The sequence below is a fragment of the Alexandromys fortis genome, unplaced genomic scaffold, assembly GCF_014885135.2.
Source record: "Alexandromys fortis isolate MF-2015 unplaced genomic scaffold, M_Fortis_MF-2015_v1.1 scaffold_155, whole genome shotgun sequence".
Classification (NCBI taxonomy): domain Eukaryota; kingdom Metazoa; phylum Chordata; class Mammalia; order Rodentia; family Cricetidae; genus Alexandromys; species Alexandromys fortis.
Window position 1 is genome coordinate 264241 of NW_026068052.1, and position 7547 is coordinate 271787.

The following is a 7547-nucleotide window of genomic DNA, read 5'->3' on the forward strand; positions in this document are numbered from 1 at the left end:
TCCCCCAATCAAGTCCCCCTCCCTCGGCAGCCCAAAGAGCAGTCAGGGTTCCCTGCCCTGTGGGGAGTCCAAGGACCTCCCACCTCCTTCCAGGTCTAGTAAGGTGAGCATCCAAACAGCCTAGGCTCCCACAAAGCCAGTACGTGCAGTAGGATCAAAACCCAGTGCCATTGTTCTTGAGTTCTCAGTAGTCCTCATTGTCTGCTATGTTCAGCGAGTCCGGTTTTATCCCAGGCTTTTTCAGACCCAGTCCAGCTGGCCTTGGTGAGTTCCCGAAAGAACATCCCCATTGTCTCAGTGTGTGGGTGCACCCCTCATGGCCCGAGTTCCTTGCTCGTGCGCTCAACCGCTCATTCTTAACCCCTGAATCAACTCTCCAGCCCTGGGGAAATTTTAACTGAAAATGTTTGATATTTTGAATATGCCTGGTGCTTCTTCAAATGGATCTGGGTTTCATATTTTATTGGCCATTAAGAAGGCACAGTATTGGATTGTCCCAGTATTGATAATACCAATTTGATCGATTATGTAGGATGACTGCCAGGTGCCGTATTGCAGTGATACATAATTGTAACTCCATTGCAGGCAGATCTTTGTGAGTTCGAGGCCAGCCTGGTCTACATAGCAAGTTCCAGAACAGCCAGGGCTACATGGTGAGACCCTATCTAAAAAAAATGGCTGGGAGGGGAACAGAGAAAAATAATAGCTCAATTAAAAAAAGATGATAATAGATTGAAACTCATGCTGTGACTTCATAACTCTTATTTTTTTAAAGATTTGCTTATTTTATATATATGAGTGTTTCATCTGCATGTATGTGTATGCACTATGTGCATGCGTGCATGTGTGTGGTGACTTCAGAGGCCAGAGGAGGGCATTGGATCCCCTACATTGGAGTTACATACAATTATGAGTTGTCATGTGTGTGCTAGAAACTGAACTTGGGTCCTCTCCAAGAGCAGAAGTGCTCTTAACCACTGAATGATCTCTCCAGCCCCTTTATTTTTATTTTTGTTTGTTTTTGTTTTATTTTTGTTTTGGTTTGCTTTTTCCAAGATAGAGTTTCTCTGTGTAGCCTTGGCTGTTCTGGAATTTGCTCTATAGACCATGCTGCTAAACTCATAGTGATCCTCCTGCCTCTGATTCCTGAGTGCCAGGGTTATGGTTCTTTGCCACTGCCACCTAACTCCACTCCCTATTTTTATTTATTAATTATTATTATTATTTTGGTTTTTCAAGACAGGGTTTCTCTGTGCAGCTTTGGATCCTGTCCTGGAACTAGCTCTGTAGACCAGGCTGGCCTCAAACTCACAGAGGTCCACCTGCCTCTGCCTCCCAAGTGCTGGGATTAAAGGCATGTGCCATCACCGCCCAGCTTATTATTATTATTTGGTTTTTCGAGACAGGGTTTCTCCATAGCTTTTGGAGCCTGTCCTGAAACTAGCTCTTATAGCCCGGGCTGGCCTCGAACTCACAGAGATCCACCTCCCTCTGCCTCCCGAGTGCTGGGATTAAAGGCATGTGCCATCACCGCCCAGCTTATTATTATTATTTGGTTTTTCGAGACAGGGTTTCTCCATAGCTTTTGGAGCCTGTCCTGAAACTAGCTCTTATAGCCCGGGCTGGCCTCGAACTCACAGAGATCCACCTCCCTCTGCCTCCCGAGTGCTGGGATTAAAGGCATGTGCCACCACCTCCTGGCTCCGGTTAATTATTTTTTAAATTATATATACACATACACATATGAGTATTTTGCCTGCATGTACATCCGTGCGCCATGTCTGGGGCTCTCAGAGGCCAGAAGATCTCTGGAACTGAAGTTACTTACAGATGGTTGTGAATCACCATATCAATGCTGGGAATGTAACCTGGGTTTCCTAAAAGAGTAGTCAGTCTTCGTAACCACTGAGCCATCTCTCCAGCCCCTTATTTATTTATGCAGTGCTATGTGATAGAACACAGAGCCTATACATACTTAGGGAAGTCCTTGCCACTGGGCTGCAACCCTTTTTGAAAATTTATGTTTGAGGCAGGGTTTCTCTAAATTGCCCAGGCTGGTCTGGCACTCAGGAGCCTATCTCAGCTTCCCAGGTAGCTGGCTCCCGGTTTGGTTTGGTTTTGATTTGGGTTTGGTTTTTGAGGTAGGGTCTCATATAACTCAGGCTAATCATAAACTCTGTAGCCGAGGATGCTTGAACTTCTGATTCTCTGTGTAACAACCCTGGCTGTCCTCTGGTTGGACTCGAACTCAGAGATGCTTCTGCCTCCAGAGTGCTGGGATTAAAGGTGTGCACCACTACTGTTCTGCCATTTTAAATTTTGTTTGTTTGTTTCGAGACGAGTTTCTCTGTGGGACAGTCTTAACTATCCTGGAACTCACTCTGTAGACCAGACTGGCCTCGAACTCACAGAGATCCACCTGCCTCTGCCTCCCAAGTGTTGGGATTAAAGGTGTGCATCACCACTGCCCGACTATTTTAAATTTTTAAGATAGGATTTTCCTAGGTTTCCCAGGCAAGTCTTGAACTCATTTGTGTATGTATTCTAGGCTGGCTCCCTTGGAGCTGGAGTTATAGATGGTTGTGAGCCACCTAGTATGGATGCTAGTAACCAAATTCAGGTTCTCTGAAAGAAGAGCAAGTGCTCTTAACTACTGAGTTACCTCTCCAGCCCCTGGAATGATTTTTTTTTTAAACAAACGTTGTAGTAGTTATTCACTATACTATATTGCCTCTTGGGTGGTTGTGCTGAAGGAAAAGCAGATTCATTGAGAGGTAGATGGGAGGCTTGTAGAATATGGAAAAGGACTTTGGGTATTATTAGTGTTACAAAATGCCCATCTGTTTTAATTAGTTTGTTTATTTATTTGGTTTTTCAAGACAGGCTCTATTTTTGCTTGTTTGTTTGGGTGGTTGGTTTTTCAAGACAGGATTTTTCTATGTAACCCTGGCTGTCCTGGTACTCTTCTGACCAGGCTGGCCTTGAACTCACAGAGATCTGCCTGTCTCTGCCTTTCCAGTGCTGGGATTAAATGCGTGTGCCACCATACCCAGCTTTTTTTTTTTTTTTTGAGATAAGGTCTCTATTATTTAATTCTGGCTGTCCTAGAACTCTGCCTCTGTTGGTGCTGGGACCAAAGGCAAGTGCCACCACACACAGTGACAAACCTCCAGTGTTATACCCTCTCTCGAAATAATCAAAAACACGGAGAACCTTGTGCAGAAATGCTCATATTGGTGTTTGTAATAAGACTGAAAACCCAAGGTAGGCATGGTGGCTTACACATGTAATCCCAGAATTCGAGAAGCTAAAGCAGGAAGACTGCCAAGAGTTTTGTGTCCAACTTGAGCTGCAGAATGAGATCCTGTCTCCAAAAAATAGTGAAAACCTGAATGCCTATTATTTGAGAAATCAATAAGCAAAAATGAGAGATCTATACAGACTTCAGCGGTGAGAAGAAATGAGCCAGGTGTGGTGGCACAGTCTTTAATCCTAGCATTGTGGAGACAGAGGCAGGACAGTGAGACCACATCTCAAACAGGAAAAAGAGGAAAAAAGAAATGAAACTCTGATGTGTGATATAAAATGGATCAGTTTTGTCAGGCGGTGGTGGCGCGGTGGTGGCGCACACCTTTAATCCCAGCACTCGGGAGACAGAGGCAGGTAGATCTCTGTGAGTTCGAAGCCAGCCTGGTCTACAGAGCAAGTTCCAGGACAGGTTCCATAGCTACTGAGAAACCCTGTCTCAAAAAAGTATAAAGGATCATTTTTTAAAACATGTCAGATGAATGAAACAAAAAAGACCAAATATTAGGTTAGGAATATAGCTCGTTTGGTAGACTAACTAACTACCTTGCATGCCCAAGATCCTGGATTGGATTCCCAGCACCATGTAAACACCACGTAAAACAGGTGTGCTGGAACACGTAATCCTAGTGCCTGGAAAGTGGAAGCAAGAGGGTCAGGAGTTTAAGACTGTCCTGGATTACATAGGGAGTTCAGAGTAAGCCTGAGCTGTATAAAGACCCTGTCTTAATGGCTCACCAGTTAAGAGAGCACATGCTGTTCTCTCAGAAGACCTGAGTTTATTTCCCAACAGCTGTGTTGATTGACTCACAACTGCCTGTAACTTCAGCTGTAGGGGACCTGAAATCTTCCTCTAGCTTATTCAGGCACACACACACACACACACACACACACACGCACACACACGCACGCACACACACTTTTTTTTTAAAGAAATTATTGTGTCTCAAAAAATAATAAGGATCACATAGTATATGGTTCACACATACACACCATATTTAAAAGAAAAGAGCCTGTCTCAAAACAATAAGGACCACATAGTGTATGGTTCTATTCATATGAAATACCCAGGAAAGATACCAGGCATGGTGCACCTTAATCCCAGCACTTGGGAGCCTGAATCAAGAGGATCTTATGTTCAAGGTCAACAAGGGTTCCACAGGAGAGAAAAATCTATAATAAAGACGGAAAGTACCCTGGTGCAGTAGTACAAGTCTGTAATCCCTAGCAGAGGCGGGGGGGGGGGGGGGGGGGGCGCATGGCTTTAATTCCAGCAATCTGGAGGCAGAGGCCGTGGATCTCTGAGTTCGAGGCCAGCCTGGAGTCCTAGCGACCCTGTTAAGCCAGGGATCTTGGATTTTGCTGCTAGAAAGCAACAACTATGTGCATGCCCCGGGGGGGGGGGGGGGGGGGGGCAGAGGGGGGGGGGATCGGAAATTCAAGGTCATTTTGGCTACGTAGTGAATTTGAGGACAGCCTAAGTCACGTGACACCCTGTCTCAAAAAACAAATGCACCAGGACTACATTTTGATTTTTCACAACAGAATAAAAGTACAGTAGAAATGAGTAAATTTTTAAAAATCATGTGTAGAAGTGTCCCTTGCCTGTGTGTCTGTGCACTGCATTTCTGATGCCCACAAAGGCCAGAAGAGGGTGTTGGAATGTCTGGAACTGGAGTTATAGGCATTTGTGAGCTGCCATGTGTTTGAGTGCAGGGAACTGAATCCACGACTTCTAAAAGAGCAGCCAGTTCTCTTACCTGTTGAGACATCTCCCCAGCCCCCCAAATGAGTCAACTTTTGGAGTATGTAAATTATAACAGTAGAACTAGGGTTTTGGTTTTGAGATGTTAAGAATTGAGCCCAGGACCCAATGCACACTAAGCATGTGTTCTACCCATGGGCTACACCTCCAATCCCAAAGCTTTAAAATTTGAAAACAAAGGAAATCATGGTTTTACTATATTCCTTCTTACTTCAATTAATGGTCACTTGCACTGCACATAATTCACCTGCCAGAGGAGATATGGGATCCCCTACTTTTGTTTTTCCAGTTCTCAACACATCCAGTGCTATCTGGCAGGATGGAATGTGTGCTCAGATGAGGAAGGCAAAACATGAGAACAAGGACCCATTGGGAGGTTGTACGTACAGTCCATGCTACTACATGTACTACAGTCCTGTAGTGCCTGTACTATGGTACTACGCCTGTACTATGGTACTATGCCTGTAGCGTACCACCTGCACCACAGGACTGTTTGCGAGCCTGGCAAGGGCCTGGAGATTGACACACACAGAGACAGAGACATGGGTCATCCTTGAATTCCCCAAGAATGCTCACTTTATTGTGCTCGGGGGCAGTTTATATAGGGCTCTGGCCACACCCCAGCTCTCAGGATCTTTCAGCTGCAAGCCCCATCAGAAACCACTCCCCTGTCATCAGGGTCTCAGCCACAGGCTGCTCAGAGCAGAGGAAAACAAGTTTTGCTCAAAGCAGCTGCAAGAATAACATGTTGTTTACAGGAAATTCAGGGTCTGGGGTACAGAGCCCCCAACAAGAGGTGGCAAGCTGAGCAATTCAAGCTGAGCAAAGCCTAAAGCAGTGGTTCTCAACCTTCCTAATGCTGTGACTCTTTAATACCATGTTGTGGTGACCCTCCAACCATAAAATTATTTTCATTGCTACCTCATAACTAATTTTGCTAGTATTATGAATTGTAACTATTTTATATGCAGGATTTCTGATATGCAACCCCCACAGGAGTTGTAACCCACAGGTTGAGAAACACTGGCTTAGACTTCTGAGTAATCACAAGGGGGACAGCCTGCATCTAGAACCACATACAGCAACTCTTGGAATAGTGAGAAATGCCCCTATAGCTTCACATATTTGAACACCTGGTCCCTGGTTTGTGGTGCTATTTGTGGAAAATTTGGAGATATTAGGAGGTGGAGCCTTAGCCGGATGGTGGTGGTGCAATCCTTTAATCCCAGCACTTGGGAGGCAGAGACAGGTGGATCTCTGTGAGTTTGAGGCCAGCCTGGTCTACAAGAGCTATTCCCAGGACAGACTCCAAAGCTACAGAGAAACCCTGTCTTGAAAAATAAAAATAAAAAATAAAAAAAGGAGCCTCCTGGAGGCAGGCTTTGAAGATTTTTTTTTTCTGTGTATGCTTTGTCTGTATATGGACCTTTGAACCACATGTGCCTTGATGGAGGCTGCCAGAGGGCATTGACTTTCCTAGAACTGAAGTTACAGATGATTCTGAGCTGTCAGGCTGATGTTGAGGATCGAACCCAGGTTCTCTACAAGAGTAGCCGGCACGCTTAAGCACTGAGCCATCTCTCCAACCCCAGTAATGGCAAGCCTTGAGAGTTCATAGGCTCACTCCACTCCCAGTTTACTCTCTGGTTCATGTTTGTTGTTGAAGATTTGATCTCTGAGATTCCTGCTTGGTCTGCCTGCTGCCATGTCTCCCAGCCATTATAGACTCTCCCTCTAGAGCCATAAACCAGAAAGATCTTTCCATAAATTGCATTTGGACAACAAGGTATTTTATCCAGCAATGGAAAAGTAATTAATACAGGTCATTAAGAATTGAAATAAGACAGGTAGTGATGGCACACGCCTTTAATACCAGCACTCGGAAGGCAGAGGCAGGTGGAGAGATCTCTGTGAGCTTGAGGCCAGCCTGGTATACAAGAATGAGTTCTAGGACAGGCTCCAAAGGTACAGAGAAACCCTTTCTTGAAAAACCATTAAAAAAGGGATTAAATAAGGATAAGATCTGTGGTAGTGTACCTTTAATCCCAGTTCTCAGGAGGCAGAACAGGGGTATCACTATGAGTTTGAGGCTAGCTAGGGCTGCTTAGTGAGACCGTTTCCAAAAAAAAAAGTATTAAAATAAGGGTGGGATAGGTAGCGGTGGGATAGGTAGCTCACATGTGTAATCCCACCATTCTGATAGCTAAGACAAGAGGATCACCAAGAGTTCCAGGCTAGTCTGAACCCTTTTTTCAAAAAAGAACTTGATGTTGCATAACTGGGTCATTGTGATAGTCAAAGTTTTTGAAGAGTTTCTATATTGATTTATGTACTGGCTAAGCCAATTTACATTCCCACCAAAAACCCCCATAGAATCAAAGTCAGCATATATAGAGAGACACCTGTATACCTGGTTTTCAGGGCAGGATTTTTTTGTTTTTGTTTTTTTGTTTTTTTTTTGTTTTTTTTTTTTTTT